The sequence below is a fragment of the Pezoporus flaviventris genome, unplaced genomic scaffold (genome assembly GCF_033815535.1).
Source record: "Pezoporus flaviventris isolate CSIRO_AGI_PZ_B2104156 unplaced genomic scaffold, CSIRO_AGI_Pfla_v1 ptg000001l, whole genome shotgun sequence".
Taxonomy (NCBI): domain Eukaryota; kingdom Metazoa; phylum Chordata; class Aves; order Psittaciformes; family Psittacidae; genus Pezoporus; species Pezoporus flaviventris.
Genome location: NW_026892549.1, coordinates 60,846,313 through 60,866,755, shown reverse-complemented (window position 1 = coordinate 60,866,755; position 20,443 = coordinate 60,846,313). Strand labels below are relative to the sequence as shown.

The 20,443-nt window shown below is 38.8% G+C and overlaps 1 long non-coding RNA gene across 2 annotated transcripts in view; it reads right to left on the bottom strand.

Annotated features, from left to right (window-relative positions):
• Window positions 1-4,120: 4,120 nt before the first annotated feature.
• Window positions 4,121-20,443, bottom strand: part of LOC133273026 (uncharacterized) — a 32,178-nt gene continuing 15,855 nt past the window's right edge. For both annotated transcript variants that reach the window (XR_009744634.1, XR_009744633.1), the window contains 2 exons: window positions 6,334-6,386; window positions 4,121-4,723 (listed from right to left, as the gene is read on the bottom strand). This is a non-coding gene — a long non-coding RNA (uncharacterized LOC133273026). The remainder of the gene's footprint in view (window positions 4,724-6,333; window positions 6,387-20,443) is intronic.

Below are 20,443 nucleotides of genomic sequence, written 5' to 3'. Positions count from 1 at the left end.
GGATTATTTTCAGTGTTTGGTTTTCAGTGGGTATGTGAATCAATACTGGAATCTTTCTGAGGGCAACTATTACTGGCTAATATAGCAACAGTGTTATGAATAAAGTAAAGTTACATTTTCAATGTTTAATTTTCAATTGGGAAATGCTATGAACACAAAGAACAGATGAAGGTTTCCAGATCTCAACTGTTTATTTATTCAACTGCTTGAGTAATTTGTATTGGTCAGTTATGAATCCCTGAATAAAAGCAGCAAGAGATTCCAAACTAAGCATATATGTTATTTTAAAATGTCTCTGGGAAATTGTTTGGTAGGTACTAGTTTGGTCATTTGATGCCTGTGAAATATTGTTCTCATATAGTATCTTTTATAAACAGCACAGATTTAATGTCTAATAAATGAGTAATAACTTGAAAAAATAAAAGCTGAAGTAACAATGCTGTAGATGCTAAAGAAATCTCATTGCTGAAACTTGGCACCACATTAACATGATGCTTTTTGAGTCAAGCAGATTTTACATTTAATAACCTAATGCTAGCCACAAAACACCATGTTCAGGTGGGAGTAGCATGAGAGGATGTAAAGCTTCTGCTGGCCTAGAGTCAGTGTGTCTTCTTCTATTTTTTAATGCTTTTCCCTGGCAGCATCTGCCCCTACATTTGCATCCTTACCAAAGGGCAGCTGGACAGTACAAGCTGCTACAGAAACGCATGAGGTTAAGAGAAGCAGCATCAACCACTTGTTCATATACTTCTCAGAAACTCATAAATTTAAAAGGGATGTAATGACTGTAGGAAGATACAAACTGTGCTCTTAGGCAGAAAGCATGTCTTCAAAATAATAACGATTTGTAAGAACAGCAGTGTTCAGAAAGATGAAAAAATAAACAAGACAAGCCAAGAATTACCCAGAAGACAATAAACCAGAGCCATCTGAAGCACCTAGCAATGCCTTACCAAAAGTCTCTAAAGTTGACGTTCACTGGAACTTCCAGTGGACTCTCCCATAATATATTATTTCTGTTATCTTTATCATTGTTTTTATTAGAGGAGGGGGGGGGGGAATTAAAAACAATGTCGAAGTGTCAGGAAATGTACTGCTATCAAATCCAGAAATCCAAAATCTATCCGGAGGAGGTAACAACATCTACAGAGTTATTTCTCTTCCCTGGAATGGCTTTTGGTGAAGAAGAATGTACTGTCTTAGTTAAGTTGCGAATACAGACTCTTTAACCACGGGCAGGCAGAAGCGAGAAACGAAACTCTTCTGCCTGACTGCTGGATAATCATAGGCTAAGCTGAATGGGAAAAGGCAAAATTTCCCTGTTTCTGGGAAATCAGTTTCTAGACACAAAAAGATATAAATATAGGAGGCCATATCCGCATGCTGGAAAAACTGTAATCAAGCCCTTCATCAGATAACAGGAAAAAACTCTGAGCCAGCTCTCAGTAAAACTAAACTGGGCAGCTGCCATTAACTTTACTGGAGTTGGATCCTTACCAGAGGGACTATGACACTGAGTGACAGACAAATTTAACTCAGACACTACAGGTGAGAGCAGGGTTAGCCAAGAAATATCATTAAAGGAAGTACAGATCTGACAAAGAAATGAAACAAATTTCTTAAAACTTATTCTTTACCCAACTTCAAATGTGAGCCTTCTGTGCATTTTAAACAGAACATATGCTTTACTGTTGCTCCTACTATCCTCTGCATCAGCTTGCAAACAGAATGGCTATCAAGCTTGCTTATTTCCAGAACAGGCTGTCCTGTCTAGGGATCAGCAGTTGACCTCAAGAATTCACACAATCAAGCTTTTTATTCAAATTGCACAAAGGAGGACGCTGGGGATAAGCCCAGAGGATGCACCTAGATTCACAGTGAGATCAAGTGTCATAGAATCAACTGGAAGAAAAACCTGAGACATGCAGAGCATAATGAAGACTGGAATGTAACGTATTACAAAAATATCTCTAAAGGCAAAAGAGATTAAAAGAATAAAGCACTGGGATGTAAATATGTTTTTTAATACATCTAGTAATCAAAAGAGTCTTTTCTCAGGCTTTATTGGACAAATAAAGAGAAGACAATTGTGTCTCAGAAGGGAGTTGGAAATACTGAACACGTCATTTTTGGCCTGGCATCAGAAAGTACAAATGTCCTTCAGGAAACTGAAACTTACTTCAGACTTTTTTTGGAATGTAACAACAGAAACCCATTTCAGAATTGTGTTTAGCTTTTCCTTTAATTCATACTTCTTCAACCGTGCTAAATACCTATATGATGAACTTCACTTAATTTCCTCTAGCCAAGAGATAAAAACTCTCTCTGACCAAAATGTAACATGTTCATTATCCAGCATTTCTAAACCTCTTCTTAACTATTCTACGATTTTATGATTTTTAATGTACTGCACTGTCTCAGGGAGGCTATGAGAGGAAGCTGAAAGGCTAACCCTCACGCAGAATTTGGTCTCTTCAAACCTGCGCCACTGGTTTTGTGATTTATGGCCTATGGAGAAGAGGTCAGCAATAAAATACTTCATGGCACTCCATCCCAATAGCTGTAATCTAGAGCCAACACTTTGGATTTCTGCTAAAAACATCCAGTGTTGGAATAATAACTTCTATACAGGGCCCTAACACAGAAACACATGCAACATGTTCACTGTTAAGCATCTTTGTCCCATGAGCTTGAGAGGGCAGAATCCTTCAGTGGAGGGCCTGGCATTCAGGTGAGAAGATGCAGCTAAGTCTGACTCAACAACTCTTCAGCCTCAGATCATAGAGGTATTACAGCAAGTTCATGCTTAGGTCCCCCATTCAAACAGCAGCCCTCACCCATCTCACAAAAGATCTCCTTGGGATGCGCACTGGATGTCTGAGTATGAGAAAGCCTCTCACAGAGTTTCTGATGCCTTATGGAAGCAGCTGGGATGAAGAGCTTTCAAACTATGCAAAGAGTGTCTGATACCTCCACAGTATGATCATGCCTAAAGAATAAAAGCAAGAGGAATGTGCTGTAACTCAAATGAGAACTACTCTTGCAGGGAAAAACATATCTGCATCAACAAGGAAAGAATTCCCTTCAGGCACCACATCCAAGGGAACACCTTTAGTATGGTCATATCATATGATCAAGTAACTGAAAAACCATGTACCTGGAGGGTATGTATGAGTACTGCTGACTATATGGCTTACACAGCAGATAATGATCTGACAGATGCCAAATCTTTAATTCTCAGCACCTCAGTAGCCTGCTATATGGGTCATATTCTGTCTTGCCTTTCCCAGTGCCTACTGACTTTTTGGTTCCCAAAGCTTTCCTGACCCTTTGGTTTCCTTAACTCCCTCCACCTTCTTTCTCATCACCTGACAATAACACAACATCTGTATAGCCCCCAAAAGGGGGAGGAGAGCATCACTGACTCCCTATAATTTTCATCTCCAGATGGGAAAGATGAGCTCTACCTGCAGATCTATTTAAAGGGTTGTGTCTGTTTCAGGAATTGTAACTTTGTTCCCAGCTACAAAAAGAACACCAACGCATTACCCTGTAACTCACATCACACCTTACAATTGTACTCCACATCTAACTTGTCATCTACTGAAAAAAAGGGAAAAAAGAAGCAACTTAAGAAAGTTTTATCATCTGCTTCTTTCCCTTTTCAGGAATTTCTGAAATACTGAATATAAAAATAAATACATCTACTTCCTTCATGATTTTTCTCAGGCACCAGCTCCTATGACACTTCCTGTCTGGTGGGTCTGCAGGCATCCAGAATCCACAAAAGATGTCAGATAAAACAATACTGAAGTATGATAAGTGGCACAGACTACAAAATAGCTAATTCCTTGTGGTTTTTTTTCTATTCAGAGGCATTGCCTATTTCACTTCACAGAAAGGAATGAATAAAAGCCATTAGAGAAAAAAGTCCCTACTTTTTATCTTAGTCTCTTGTTGCTGGCAAAAAAACAAGCTCTGGAAATTCCAAATCTTATTTCTAAAAAAAAAAAAAAAGTGTTATTTTAGCGATGCTGGGTATAAAAGTGAACAGCCTTTTAATTCACATACCTACAGTAGTTCCAAGTACCGTACTGTGAGTCAGACTTCTTTAGGTTGGGTAGCTGAGCTTCTACTGTTTTCACATTGACAAAAGTTTCCCTTTTGAAACATCCTCCAGTGTATATTAAGAGCCAGATTCAAATACAAGTATTCAAAATCTGTTTGGGAATTTTGAAATGAGAGCTCAGATCTGCTTTTATTTTGAACCAAATATCTTGAAACACATCAAAGTCATTTTTCCTCACTGGAATTACAGCTTCTTAGACAAAACTCCTTCAAAATGGTCAGAGAAAAGAAATAATGTGAGCTTTGGGTCAAAGCACAGATGCTGATTAGGACCTGGGATACAGCAAGATTAAGTCAACTGAAAACATTTACCAATGAACATGAACAAGTTTCTTGATTCGCCCAACACTCTACATGAAATTTCCATACCACTAAATATTTCTGTACCCCTCGTTAAGACTAGCATTTCACATCATCAGATGAAGGTAATCAAGAAAAGGATGTAGATTTTTTTTACCAAGCTCTGTTATTACTCATCAGCATCTGCTCTCCAAGGCACTTAGAGATCCTTGATTATGGGAAAATGGAGATCAGCCACCTCCCTGTTTCGCACCTCCTTCCTGTTCTTCAGTCGTGAGGTACATGCATGTCCCTATGGACACAGAAAGACAAAGTGAAATGATGACAGCAAGGTGTGTAACATACCATTCCAGCTGGAACAAATGCAGAACTTGGATTCCCCTAAACAAACTACTGCTAACTGCACTGATACCAATTGATCATCCTTCAACTTGTCAATCACTGACTATATTCTTTATTCTCTTACAATGGTTCCTATTCTGAAGAGCTGTGTTCAGCTGTATAGATGTCATTTTTGCTGTGCTGCATGATATCAACGCAATCTTTGTAGTCCCACAGACTGGCTCACTAACAGGTAGAAATATTACACAGGTATCAGAAAGGAATTAAATCACTGTATGATTAAAGAATCATAATTTTAAAATCTTCCATGTGGGTGAGGATTACAGGGATTGCTCAATTTCTATTTTTTCTTTAATTTTGGGGGGGTTAAAACACATAAGGAAATTTTTCTTTTAGATAGATATTGTCAGTTTTCAGTCTCTGGAAGCAGACTGAAAGTTCTAAAGAAAATGACCCTTCAAACAGAAAAGAAGGCATGAACTGATTTTTACTTCCACCAAGCCAAAATGACAAGTACCCAGGAGAAAGCATTTTGCAGTAGCAAAATATGTGTGTTTGTGTGCCTGTACATATAATAGCAAAGTAAGTAACACTTCAAGCCAGCTGCAAGTCTGTTTAGGATCTGGCACCTTTTGTTTTCTTTGGAATGTGCTCTTCCCTAAATCAACAACATGCTGTTTTGTTACTTGGACTATTTCTCTCTTCCATGTGTTCCTCACAAAGTATCATCTTAACTACTTGCTTTGTTAACACTTTGACGGCAGGAATATACTACTATAGGAGTAGCTAAGTGATAAAACCCATGAATTTTTCTAGACAAGCAAGGGTAAGAAAGATGTGAGTTGCTGGGATTGATTTCCCTCTTCAAGACGATTACTTGGCTAGGCATCAAAGGCCTAGTCCTTGTTGTCTGATAGAGACAGCTGATGAAGAATGACTCTCATAGCTGTGTTACCCTTTATCATAGCCCATGTTACCCTCTAGTGATAAGAGAGGCAACCTGAAAAATGTGACGCGTGTTTGCAATTGCTGTCAGGCAGGACAAAGATCTGTGTTGAATTACTTTAAGAAACATCTGACTTTCACCATTCCCATGATTCTTAGACAAGGATCCCCCCAGAAATTGCCCAGAATGATATGTAAATACCAATTCACGAGGAACAGATGGTTTAATGAGCCTTTAGGTTGCAAAATTTTGCCTCCATTCATTTCATTTCTGACTATAATTAGAACCACATTAATGATCACTAGTACCACATCATTAGTACCTCTCTTCCAACAGCTCAGCTACAGACAGTTGCTCTACCCACATAGTTCTCTGGCTGAGGGTTTCTCCCTGCTGAGTGGAATCAGTACTGACTGGGTCACACGACCATGTGAAAGCAGCTACTATGAGGGCTTTCACTTGGAAGCCTGGTCATCGTAATGGGAAACAAAACATTTCTGTGCAGCACACACGACACATAAATGCTGCATATGCGGTGTTGAATCCTTTTGTGGATCAAGGACAAAATCCAGTTAAGTTCTGAGGTAGGTTCATGAGCTTGAAATCAATCTTACCTCTGTCATGGCTTTCTGTATTCAGGATATCAAGTAGCATGGTGACGTGGTATCTGCAAGACCATCAGGCGCAGGAATTTCAAGGGCGAATACAGTAAGATTTCAAGCAAATTATCTCACAATCAGTTTGCTAGATTATTTGAATGAATACAATACTATTATCTCACACAGAAGATAAATACTCTCTAAGATTTCTGTATTATTGATTTAAAGTGATACAGAACTATTGACCTTTAAATGATTTATTCTTACATTTTATGACACTGATTTATCTGCTATGGTGCCAAGATCCAGGTGGTGATTTTGTTTTTCTTGCACTTTCAGGTTTCTTGTGCCACGACTGTATTGAATTCTGTGGTATGAAGAGATGCTCATTCCACCTGTAAGGTCAGCATATGGATCCTGCTGTAGTTTATGGCTTCAGAAAATATGTTTGTACACTGTAAATATATTGTATGAACAAATTAGGATCTCAGACAATTTAAGAACAATTGTTTCTCTTTATCCTGCGTATTGTATTTATTAATTGAAAAGGCTTTTTTTAAATTTATTTTGATATGCAATTTATTAATTGGAAAATTAAGGTTAGAAAGTAAGCAGTGTGTTTAAAAACCCATAGCTTCCCAATGGAAATTAATCTGCACTATTTAGTAGTGCTTATTAGATCATCATATTATTATTTTAATACAAGTAACCACACTGCTTTCTAAGTTATCAAAAAGGTTGGACAGTACACTTAAGAAAGACGACTAGTCTGAAGATGTAGGTTATTTTAAAGATGCATGAATGACGAGTTGGCAATTTTGTATAACATTCTGTGTGAAGTTAGTTTCATTTTTGTGAATTATCTGTAAACTTACCTTGATTTTTTATTTTCTTACTCTTCTTTATCAAATTTGATGTTTCAATGAATGTATTCCATACTATGGTATTGGTCTATTTTCATCAGGATTTGTGTTGTACAACATGGCATTTAAGACTCACTTTATCCTTCCAATCTGTCTTTATTAGCCCAAAACTCAGACAACCAAGTTTAGTTGCTTTGACTAACAGACACAGTTATCTACTGGACTTGACTGTGAACAGCACTTTCCGGGCACCCAGCAAACCTCTATGAATAACTGGAAATCCTGGCAGGATCTAATTAAATGAACTAGGACATAAAGCCAAGCAAGATGTTACTTGTAATTTCTTGGTAATCTCATAATAATCAAGTTCTGTCCACTGTAAAAATGACATAGCTACTCTTTAAGGTCACTGAAGGTGAAACACATTGGAACCCTAACTTAATATGTCAGAGAGACCTTCCAGTTTTATCTTGTCTGTAATTGCTTGCTGCGTCTTAAAAGAGAAATGTCTACATTATTCAGAGAGCTCCCTCAAGTACATGGAATGTCAAGAGCCTGGAGTGAAAGTGAGTAGAGCCTGCATTGTCACATCAGGGTTTACAACACACAGAAGTGTTCAGAAATAGTAAGAGCAGCTTTCTGCTTCCCAACTGAACACACAGTTCAGTTCTCAGGAGCCCAAGGAAGCTTTAAAGTCTTGCTGTTAAAGAGGAATGAAGTCTACCCTTCCTGCCAATGTTATAGTGCTTTACATAGAGATAAGTTACACAGTCTCTTCTATGAGCAGTTTACCACCCAACTGGGAAATTTGCTACTCAGTCTATGCATAAATGCCAGCTACTGCCATGAACTTCAAAAAATTTCCAGGATCCACACAGTGAGAGGCAATTTGAAAGAACAGTGAAAAAAATCTTATAAACACTGTAAGTTCTTTTTACTTACAACCTTCCCTGACAAATCCCAGCTTCTGTTCAGAAATCACAGTTGCTCCAGAACCACAATAAATAATGCAAATAGAAAAAAGAACAAAAAACAGAAGAAAAAAAAAGGAAAACAGGAAATAGATATTAAGGAAAAAGCTCTTCTGGAAACATCAATAAACAGTCTTAAGTATTTCATCCATTTTAGGAAAAATATTTTGTCTTCTCAAGTAGAAGTAGTTCAAATGCCGGGACGAATGGTGCCCCACGTGCAGTTCAGATAAAAGAATGTATTATAGAGAATATTCTTATTCCCTTATTCTTGTTTTCATGCATTATAAAACACATGATATGTTTTGGGTTAGAGCTTCCTTTTTTTTAATCTTCTTTTTTATCTTCTTACACCCAAAGAAACTTCTTTCATCCATAAATTCTGCTGCTGCTCTTTCTCCCTTACATTTAGAACTATTTTCTTGTGACCTTCTCCATCATATATTAAAAAAAATGCAAATCTACATCAAAACTTTTGACATAAAGGTCTGCTTTTGGAGGAGAAAGTTTTTACAGTTAATTCAGTATTCTCCTGAATCTTTGTAAGAATCATGGAAAGGAGATAGAGATGGCATTATCTACACTCTGACCATCACTGAGGTTTTGGTTTATCAAACTTAGATTTTTTATCAGAATATATAAACAGCTGCAGTGGATCAGTCCAAATTTTACTGAGCCAGAATCCCATCTCTGACACTGGCTAAAAGCAGAGGGAAAGATAAAAGCTTGATAATGGGGGAAGCACATGTGATCCAGTTACTACACAGGGCTTACAGACAGATGGTCTCTATGCATGTAGTCTGTGCTTTTGAGAGCATAATTCAATATAAGAAAAATCCTATAAGCAAGGGGAAAGAAATGTGAGAAATGTCTAAGAGATCAGGCAATCAAAGCAGCCCGTGAAAATCTTATCTTAAACAGTGCAGAAAAATAGAAATTAATAGTACTACTATTAATAGTAGCACTATTACTATTAATAGTACTACTAGTCTCACCTCTGTGCCTGGCAAAATCTTGGAGCAGATTCTCCTGGAAGGCATGTTAAGGCAAGAACAATAGGGTGCCTGGTGACAGCCAGCATGGCTTCACTAAGGGGAAATCTTGCCTGACTAATCTGGTGGCCTTCTGTGATGGGGCTATGGAACTGATGGATAGGGTTAGAGCAGCTGATGTCATCTACCTGGACTTGTGCAAAGCGTTCAACACTGTCCCACAAGGCATCCTTGTCTCTAAGTTGGAGAGACATCAATTTGATAGGTGGACCACTTGGTGGCTAAAGAACTGGCTGGATGGCCACACGCAAAGAGTTGTGGTCAATGGCTCAATGTCCAGCTGGAGACCAGTAACAAGTGGCTTTCCTCAGGGGTCAGCGTTGGGACCGGTCTTGTTTAACATCTTTGCCAGTGACATGGAAGTGGGATTGAGTGCGCCCTCAGCACGTTTGCTGATGACACCAAGCTGTGTGGTTTGGTTGATACCCTGGAGGGAAGGAATGCCATCCAGAGGGACCTTGACATGTTTGTGAGCTGGGCTGATGCCAACCTTATGAAGTTTAACCATGCCAAGTGCAAGGTCCTACACCTGGGACAGAGCAATCCCAGGCACAGCTACAGGTTGGACAGAGAAGAGATCCAGAGCAGCCCTGTGGAGAAGGACTTGGGGGTGTTGGTTGATGAGAAGATGAACATGAGCCGGCTTCAGTGTGCACTCGCAGCCCAGAAAGCCAACCGTATCCTGGGCTGCATCAAAAGGAGCGTGACCAGCAGGTCGAAGGAGGTGATCCTTCCCCTTTACTCCACTCTCATGAGACCTCACTTGGAGTGTTGTGTGCAGTTCTGGTGTGCTCAACACAAAAAGGACATGGAACTGCTGGAACAAGTCCAGAGAAGGGCCATGAGGAGGATGAGGGGACTGGAGCACCTCCCGCATGAAGATAGGCTGAGAAAGTTTGGGCTGTTCAGCCTGGAGAAGAGAAGGCTGCGTGGAGACCTCATAGCAGCCTTCCAGTATCTGAAGGGGGCCTATAAGGATGCTGGGGATGGACTCTTCATTAGGGACTGTAGTGATAGGACAAGGGGTAACAGGTTCAAACTTAAACAGGGGAAGTTTAGATTGGATATAAGGAAGAAGTTCTTTGCTGTAAGGATGGTGAGGCACTGGAATGGGTTGCCCAAGTTGTGAATGCTTCATCCCTGGAGGTGCTCAAGCCAAGGCTGGACAGAGCCTTGGGTGAGATGGTTTAGTGTGAGGTGTCCCTTCCCATGACAGGGGGGGTGAAACTGAAAGAGCTTAAGGTCCTTTCCAACACTAAGTATTCTATGATTCTATGATTCTACTTATCACTAGTTCATTCAGAACTCAGGAATCACCTGCTCTATTCTGCCACTCTAAACCCAGCTCTGCTGCTCTTCCTCCATGCACCTGCAGAACAATCTCAGTCATTCTTGAACTTTATCAAGTGAGCTCTTCTGAGCATCCCAGTTTGGCACAGAGACTCTGCCAAACTCTGGCATTGCCAAACTGCTCTTGCCGCCTGCCAGCTGCTGCCAGTGTGTCATTCTCAGGCCACCTCATGGTCCTGGTACCACAATTTGGCTGCCTCTGCTGTGTGGCAGCTTATCCACCTGCTGACTTTGCACTACATGCTACTACAAAGGTGCCTGCTGGCATCCACTTCAAAAAGTAAGATTTCCCTACGTTAATCATGTCACCTCCTTACTTAGGATTTCATTCTGGGCTAATCTAAACCCCAATGGACTCAAATAGATACTCTTCTAGAGATACCATTAGACTTTGAATGGGCCCCTTCAGCTGCGTAGTGCCTTACTGTTTGATTTCTTAACACTGAAACATTCGCTACCACTGAAAACTGGAATGACTGAAAGACTGAAATGCAACTTTGCTGCCAAAGATCTGTGTAACTGAGGAAAGTAACCCTTTGGGACTTTCTAGGAGACCTGGGCAGCTCAACCCAGGACCAAGCACAAAGCATGCCTGTAGCTCAGAAGGCTGTCTTTGCCATAGTACAGAACCTTGCAAACTTTATCACAAAGAGTAAACATCTTTATCTAAAGTGTAAAAGTTGCAATAAACTTGAAAATCCATGTCAAAACTGATTTCAAAATACAAAGAGGTTTCTAAAAGAAACATACGAAGAATTAAATCTCTAATGCTTATAGTCAAAATTACTTTATTTTCTGATGCGTGTCTTTCTATTCTCCTCTCAGGAGAAAATTGGCATTTACCATTTTAGTGACATCTATTATCGCTCTTGAAATATTTCTCAATTTTAGCAGAATATTCTCCCCCTTCTCCAAATACTCGAGCGATGAATCCTTTCTATGGCTTGAGGTCTTTTAAAAATCCCACTGTCACACAGGGGATAAAGAAAGAAACAGGATATCCAAGTAAAATATACAAAAATAGGAAGAAGTTTGTTTATGAAGTAGCAACCAGAGTCCTGACATATACAATATTTTCATTGTTGTTTCCTTTGCCATAAGTTTTCTGACCCTTCTGTTTTGTTTTTTCTGGTTGATTTATTCATCAGCTTTTTCTATCACTATGGCAAAGGCAAATATCCTTTGGAAGGAAGACCATCTTCCCTCCTCCAGACTTCCTCCAGGACAGAGAAGAAAGAACATCAATTTATTGTCCTGACAAAGTTGGCCACCTGGACCTATTATTCTCAGGCCAGAAGTGCAAGACTACAGTGTACTCTGGCAAAACCTGCCTGAGGAATAGATCATTTGCCACATCAGCAGCATTTACTAGTGGTCCCTTGTCTAACCCAAAGCAGTAGTCAACAGTGGGTACTTCAGCGGAAGGCAAAGACTGGCCAAGTTCCTCATGCAGTGTTTTAAATAATTTCCTTATTTGCACACAGTATTATGTCCCCTTACTTGAGGTATTACTTCCTTCTTTAGCTTGGCTTTTTCCTGCTTCAACAGTGAAAAAACACAGAACTTTCAGAAGTCTAAACTCATGCAGAATGAGCAATACACACACACAGTAGTAAATATCTGAGCATATACGTTTGTAGAAAATACCAACATCTTATATCTGAAAACAGCAAGAAACTTCCTGAAAGTCTCCCAACTAAAAAGTATCATTTAATCAGACAGTTATCAGTACCAGAAATCAAAACCTACTTAATTCAAGGAAATGTGAAACATTTGACTGGAAATGAGAGGATTTCTCAGTTATCAAAGCACGGTGCTTGCTATTCTTCAGATAACAGAAGTAATCTTCCTCATTTCACATGATATTTATCACATGGAATTGCCTGTATTAAGGCTGTGAGCTTAATATTTGAGCTTTAATCAAAGTAAATTAGAGAAAGACAGAATAAAAAATGGAAAAAGAATGTAAAAAAAAAGAGGAACTGAAGGTTTATGATGGTCTGAAAATTAAAATCACTGCCATGCAAACCCCATTTTTAATGTTTATTTTTTAATACATTCCTCCTAGCTGTAGTACTCAGACCAGTAACTGTGTGAGCTGGCATATGGACACCTACAGATATCCTGCAGATACCCTACATTTAGGTGTTTATATCTGCGGTTTAACCCCATCCTGTTATGTCTCTTTGAAAGGATATACTTTCCCAGTTATAGCTTAAAACTCCTTATAACACAAAACCTTATGGCCTGTAGCAATAGTAGAAAAATGTTGTGTTACATGAAACAGATGCAAACACACTGACATAGTAAGTTTTTAATTTTTGAGTTGAATATATACTAAATAATTACAGGCAAATGAGAAAATACACATCTGTTTCTCCATATAATTTCTTTTAGAGTAAGTTTTCCTTAGTGATTTATGTGTATACTGCAGATGACTACTGAAAGTATCTTCTATAAACTACATAAAATACAAATCATTTGTTTCCTAGTGTCACAAGGAATGCTGTATCTGTATTTACTTTTTCAGTAAAAAGAAACTCCATACCAAGAAGAGAAACTCACCTCATCTCAACAATGCACTCTGCATAAGACAACTCCATTCTGCATAAGACAAGGAATTTATCTCAGATTTACTGAAATTTAAGTTAATTTATAATTCTTTGTCTCACTTTTCTGATGAATGCCATTAGCATCAGGTGGTTTGTAGGTGTACAAATGGAGGTCATGGATTAGTGTTTCTGATGGAAAATGCTCTTTGACTTCGTCTAACAAGCTCAGAGGAAACGCATGCTCTTGTTTAAGCTCGGATGCAAAATACTCACTGTGAATGAACAACACAGGAAAGGTAAAGATATAACCACAGTATTAAAGGGAGAGAAAATAACATGACATTCCAAGAAAAAAATGCTTTACAATGAGGGTGGTAACACTGGCACAGGTTGCCCAAAGAGGTGGTGGACGCACAGGCCAGAATAGATGTGGTTCTGGGCAACCTGATCTAGTTGAAGATGCCCCTGCTCATTGCAGGGTTTGGACTGGATGAGCTTTGAAGGTCCCTTCCAACCCAAACCATTCCGTGATTCTATGAAGTTCTGTTGCAATCCTTACAGACGACTCAAACGCTGAACCAGTGTATCCACATGTTGAATTATGCCAATCTTCAGAAGTACTGTAATCTCTGCAGAAGTACTGTATTATCTGCAGGGCACATACAGACCCTATAGAAGCAAATAATGCAACTCAACCTCAATTTTAGTTTTCTTTAGAAAACATCTGGAAAACATTTTCAGTATACAAAAGATAGTATTTCACCTATATCTTGTTTGGATTTTGACATAATTGTCATGTTTGCTCACCAGCAGAACACAGAAGTCATCCCCTCAATGCAGGCACACAATTGGTTTTGCTATCCTTCTGTGTAATACATTCTATTCCTTATCTTATTATTACAGGTATTTTGAGTTGACACTTGAGTCACATTTCTATAAGTGTGCATCCAGCACTGTTCGGTAGTAAAGCATCAGATTTATTATTATTATTATTAATCCAAACATTCATGAGATGTTCTTCACGTGGGCCCTGTAAATCTTGCCACTAATCAGGCACTACAAAGTTCTTTACTTGCAGTAACTTCAAAAAAACATTGGCAAGGATTATCACCAGTCATTGAATTTTGATTCTTTTGGACCATTTCAAAGAGGATGGAGCCTTGTCTTCCTTTGGAAGTACTTCAAAATTATGAATGACTGCCAAGACAAGCAGCCTTTGCTAGGAAAAGTAATGATCAAACAATGCAATAGGTCACTGGGAGTTTCCCTCAATTTTTTTATACACAACCTTTTGGGGAGCAGAGGGAGGGCCTTTTACTTGAAACAATAAAACCCAACTAAGTACTATTTAAAATATATTTTAAAAGGAAAAATATTCTTAGGACAGTTGGAAACTAAATTCTGTTGTGTAGCACAGGGATGCTACAGTCTGTTCTCTGAATTCACAAACAGTTTTACTCTAACCAGCCTTGCTGTGTGTCCCTAATTGAATAAATATCTTCCAGCGCTAACACAGCTGGAGCAACAGTAGCAAAGAATGGCTCATTCCTCTGTTCCAGAGGACAGTCTTTGGGGAAGCTGTAAGTGGCTTATACCATGCTCCTGGATGAGCTCTAGACAATTCAGAATGAGCTGTGCCAGGTGAAATACAAGCCGAAATAATGGTTTGGGTAAAATATATAGCCCATGGTAACAGGTAGAAGATGTTTTAATAAAGCATATGGTAACATTTATGTAGGTTGCAAGACCATATAGCTTCCAGTATACTTCATCCCATGCCATGGCATGTGGAATGGAGCAGTTTCTAACAAGTTAGTTAGAAGACTGTTACGTTTAGGGGTAAGTCAGCCTGCTATAATGCTACTTTTGCAATCAGGTTGTTTTTACACTACTTTTTACTGGCTCTGGGTACACATCAAGCCAGTTCCCAGATGAAGAATTTGAATCTTGGTTTTCAGTACAGATTTTAGGACCAATCATTTTTAGATTTCCTTCTTAATTCAGTCTTGCTTTTATACAGAGAGAACTGGCTCTATGATGAGAGCATGACAAAATTCCTCCCTCTGCTATGGTACCATTTCTATCAAGTATATTGCTAAAGGTAATTTCCAAGCTTTTGTTTCATTTTGTTTCATTTTGATGCCTGTTTGAAAGACAGTAAGAAGCAGTTAGTTGAGAACATCAGCAGAAGCTTAAAACTATAGAGGAAGCAAAGAGAAAAAATTAAAAAAGATCCCTAAATAAGGGTTACAGAAACAGGCATTTCACACAATTATATTAAAGAACAGTAGGTGTTTTAAGAGTCCCCACCCTTAAACCAGTTTCCTGTTTTTCAAAACCTCAGTTCCAGATGCTAAATGCTAAAAGATTCACCTTCACGCAGCTCATCTCAGTCCCTATGCCCTGCTGGGAAATCTTCTCAATCACTGCAATTAAGCTTTTGTAGAGCTGTGAATTCTGTGCAAACTGACCACTGTGTATGTGCCACATCAGGACCTGATGTAAACTTACCAGAATTAGGGACCTGTTTTCTCATTTTCACCACAGGGTGCCTCCTGTTTCTTAGGTGTTATAGTAATAAATAAGAGCCTTAAAAATACACATGAAAAAAAAGAGAAAACTGAACTACTGAACTAAACTAATTTCCTAGTTCTCAGCAAGGTTGTTCATTCAGCTATAGGGTTAGCTTTAGACTTTAAAAATACCCATTAAAACCATAAAGATACACTTACAGAAACACAGCTTCACAGGATGAAAGCAGTTAGTCATGGATCAAACTCTGTTAAAAAAATGGAAGCGCTTTGTATTTCCAAACTTGTTCTAATGAAGATGACTATTGATCAAAACACTTCCTTAAATACTCCCACATCAATAGCTATATGTAGAAAGATAAAAAATTACATAGTCAAATTCTGTATTGATACCAGTTGATAAACCAGGATTCATCTCAAGGTCCTTCTCGAAGTATATCTCCTGGTTTAGTCCATTGTTTCTCTTTGAAAAGAAGCGAATGTGTCAGGCTTTTAAGAAACCTGGAGAGCAGACACTAAGGAAGTACCTCCCTTTCCAAGTTGTGTCTAAGCTCTTCAGATATTTCTAATGATGTCAGAAATTTGCTCTGATAAAGTATGAATTTAAGAGAATTTCTCTAGAATCTCTCCATTTGATTAGTGCAGCTATTTATTTATTTATTTCTGATATCTCAAACAGTGGTTTTCGATGTAGAGGCTGTAACCGAATGAAACCTGATTAGACCTGTGCTGCTTCACTGCACTGATCCCATTCCCAGGCTTTACTAACAACCCAATGAAATTTGATCTGGACAACCAAAAAAAAAAATAATAGTTGCTTAAATTATTTCTTTTAAGATGTCCCTTAAAGTACCCAAAACTCTGAAAATTTTAAGCTTTCTTAAATTTTGGTTTTTCATTTTTTGACCAAAAAGTTAAGCTACCTTCCAAATGGAGGTGCTATCCAATATTGTGCATGAGCAGACCACACACATACCATTGCTTACATGTTCTCAGGATAGTCCTGAATGCATACATGTCTGACATCACAGCACAGCTGATCTGGTGAAGCTTCATCATCACGGTCTCCGTCAGTATGACATGGTATGACGGAAGCGCTGCATTGAGATATTACGTTTATAATGATATTTTGCTTAAAAATGCTATTAAGTTTGCAAATCCACACACTATAGAATGAGACAGAAGAGAACTGAAGTTTACTTACGTGCTCACTGCCTGTAAGAGGCAGATTAACTGTGGGAATGAATGAGGAAGACTCTTTCTACCTGAACTTTACTTCATTTAGCCACAATTAAAGTTAGTGTGAACTATCTTTTGCCTAATTACAGTAATGAGGAATGCTTATTACTCTGAAAACTCAGGTGCTTACATTAGGCATTCAAAGTTAATGGAGTTGAGGTGCTCCAGGGAGATGGGTGGAAAAGAACAATAAATTAATCAGTGGCAGTTACCTTCCATGTTTTGTTAATACACGTCAACTATGTGGGCATAGGTACATCAAAAACACTTGCGTTAATTCAGTACACCTGCTATCCTCTGAACAAGTTGCAAGCAAAGGGAAAGTTTTAAAATCCTTACTAATGGGAATTGCTGTAATATCCTCATGACTATGAGGAAATACTTTTAAGATTACAGGCAAAAAAAGAGAAGGCATTGTAACTGAGCAACTGGAAAAACAGCTTTAGGCTATATGCAGCTTCTAGACAGTTTTTACATGGGAAGTGACGCCCATTTGTTCTATTTCCTACCACACATCCACTTCTACAAGGAAAGGACACCAAGCAAGACCCAGAGACTTAAAGCAGCTTCTCTTAGCAGATGTCCACATTTTTTTCTGTACTAAGTGCATCTAAATTCCAGAGAACTTGAGGGAAATAACACCCCCAAGCAGTGACTGAGATGTTTGTCCCTGGAGCAGGACATATGCAGAGTCCTTCAATTACACCAGGAAACACTTCCTTTTTAGAAATGGGTCTGATAAAGAACTTGCTCTGTGACAATCCATCTCACAAAACACACTGATAAATCTGAGCTCAGTACAGCCTGGGTGAGGAAGGACTCACTGATAACAGTCCAGCACTTGTGAAGAACCCAGGTGCCTGTCCCAAGCAGCCAGCGATGTCTGCTCTGAGCATCTCCACAGCGCACACTCCTGCTGGGCTCCTACATGAAAGTCTTAAAGTTGACCATGAAGAATCTATCCAGATTCTTTGGTCTCTGGACAGCCCGTCACCCAAAGAACAACATTCAGACTATGGAGAGAAGGGGATTTTGTGTGATGTAAAGCTTCCCCAGTGGGGAAAAATAGTTAGATTGAGCTTGGCTAATATCAGATAACTTTACATTACCGGAAACCTTGAAAAGATTTACTTACAGCAAACATACAAAAGCACCTGTGGTACAAATCATCCCAGGTAGATGTCCCACCACAATGGCCTATATTATACAACAGCAACAATAATAGTCTGCCTTTTAATATGTTCACCACATCCCCAGTTTGCTGCTCTTTCTACAAGTTTCTGCACAAGAGCACACTTTGTCAATAGTGTGCAAAAGCTCAACACCACCCTTTCTAAATTTCCTTAAATGTTCTAATTACACACAGAAAAAGCAAAACAGCCCACAGCTGGTATTTACTACCAGCTTATCGATGGACTGATGAACATTAATAGAACTCCTCCCTCATCAAAAATACCAATGACTGATCCCCAGTGACTTCTTTGTTATTGTATGAATATGTACAGAGCCTTTTTAATCAGACACAGAGGCAGCTGCAGGTCATGTTCTCCTAGTAATTTCCTTTCTTCTTTTCCTTTTGGACAGTCAGAAGTCATGCAAACTCCTTTCAAGTATGCTGGTGGCTTTATGCAGCGGGGAATAGGGAGTCACAGTACAAATATCTCATGAGCACAAGCATGTAAAGAACCAGTATCTTATGAAAAGATAGCTATATGAAAAGGTAGCTATGAAGAGAAACTTCCCAAGGGAAGTTTTGCAGCACTGCAATTGCAAATGACTCAAGTTACTTTGGCAAGTTGAAGACTGGGGAAGCTCCACCCTGCAAAGCACTAAACTACTTTAAACATTGACTGTTTGAAAAGTACCTGGAAGATCTACTTCTCACAGGCATGTAGTTCTCCATGTATACAAAACTGTTCTCAGGCCCAAAGGAACTTCAAATATTTCCTTCTTCAGTATCACATGCCTACACTTCCTTCTTGATTATCACATGCCTTAGCAGCCTCTGCCTTCCTGCAAGTGTTGGGCACTTTTGAACAGCAATAACCTAGAATGATGAGGACAATGTGCTGACAAAGGTGACCTGCTCTGTCATTATCTCCTTACAAGCCTGTACAATACCAAACCTTGGCTGTTCTCCTGGGATAGAACAGTTCCAAGTGCTAGCATTTGATACTACTGCACTTTTCCTGCAGAAGCGTCTCTTTAAATACCTGGGCTCTCCTCTTTCCATTTCTTTTCAGTTATCAGTAAGCTCAGAGCTATTTTGAAACTCTTCCTGCTGCTATTTAATTTGGCACCTTATTTTCAGGATTTCAGCTTGATTATCCTTAATTATGAAATCATCTGCAACCAGGATTGCAGTTTGATTATCTCCCTCATTATGAAATCCCCTGCAACTTTATACACTAGTTTCAGCACATACAGTTCCCCTTTGCATATTTATTTTCTCTTCCCAATTCTGCAGAGGGTAACTTCAAAAACCTGCTCTTCTTGTCTTCAAAGACTTTCTTCTGCGCTGCCAGTTCTCACATTTTCTATCACCGTATCTGTTCTTGTGCCTTTTTCCAGACCTCTCTGGAAAATGTTTCCATTGATTTTCTAATCTGCCTTACCAAAAGTCAGTTCCTAGCATTCTGAGTTAAAGCTAACCTCTTATTCAGTATGCTGAATATCCCTTACTCCTTTGCAAACATTTCCTCACTTGTACCTTAAAAAGAGGCACCAAGAGCACAAATTCTAACCAGTATTGAATGTAGCCTGCAATTGCTAAAACCAGCAGAACTGTAAGATATTTTGTAGCATAGTATTTACAGGCATTTAACCCATTTACATTTTTTATAACTTCCAACACAAGCCAAATTCTCATACTCTTTTCTTCCAGATCCTTCCCAAATCCAGCCCCATATTACTTGCTAGTATCACATAAACATGCTATTGTTCTTCTCCCACCTAGCTCCTGCTCTGTCATTCCAGCTAGTTCATTGGTACAAACCCAGTAGAATTAAGTTGATTAAGATTCCCTACTAGTCTTTCTTTCAGTTACTTTGCTGGAAATGCCCCACCTCTTGAAAAACATGAGAAGAAAATCTGAGATATTGAAACCTGAAATTTCTACAGGAGAATAAAAAAGGAAAAGAAGAAAAAAAATGGATAAAAAAATCCTTTCACTTGTAAAATAAAATGAAAAGAAAAATAAAAAAAAATCTCTTAATACTGCTCACACTCTTTCTATTATGTAACTGAAGTCTTAATATGCTTGAGGATTTTGGTAAAGAAGCCCTAGCTGTCACTAAATAAGAATCATAGAATGGTTTGGGTTGGAGAGGACCTCAAAATCATCCAGTTCCAACCCCCTGCCATGGAGTGTAAATAAAGGTGTAAAATGCTAGAAGATACTCCCCTTAGTTGCTAGAGCATTCACCAGTGAACTCAGAGGCTCAGAGGCTTTGTGTAAAAAAATGTCAAACTTTTACTAGATCAGTTCCATCTTAACAGCTCTGAACACATTGTACATATGTACTAAAAGCAGACGGCTGTTTAATGAGGATTTGAAAGCTGTGGAAA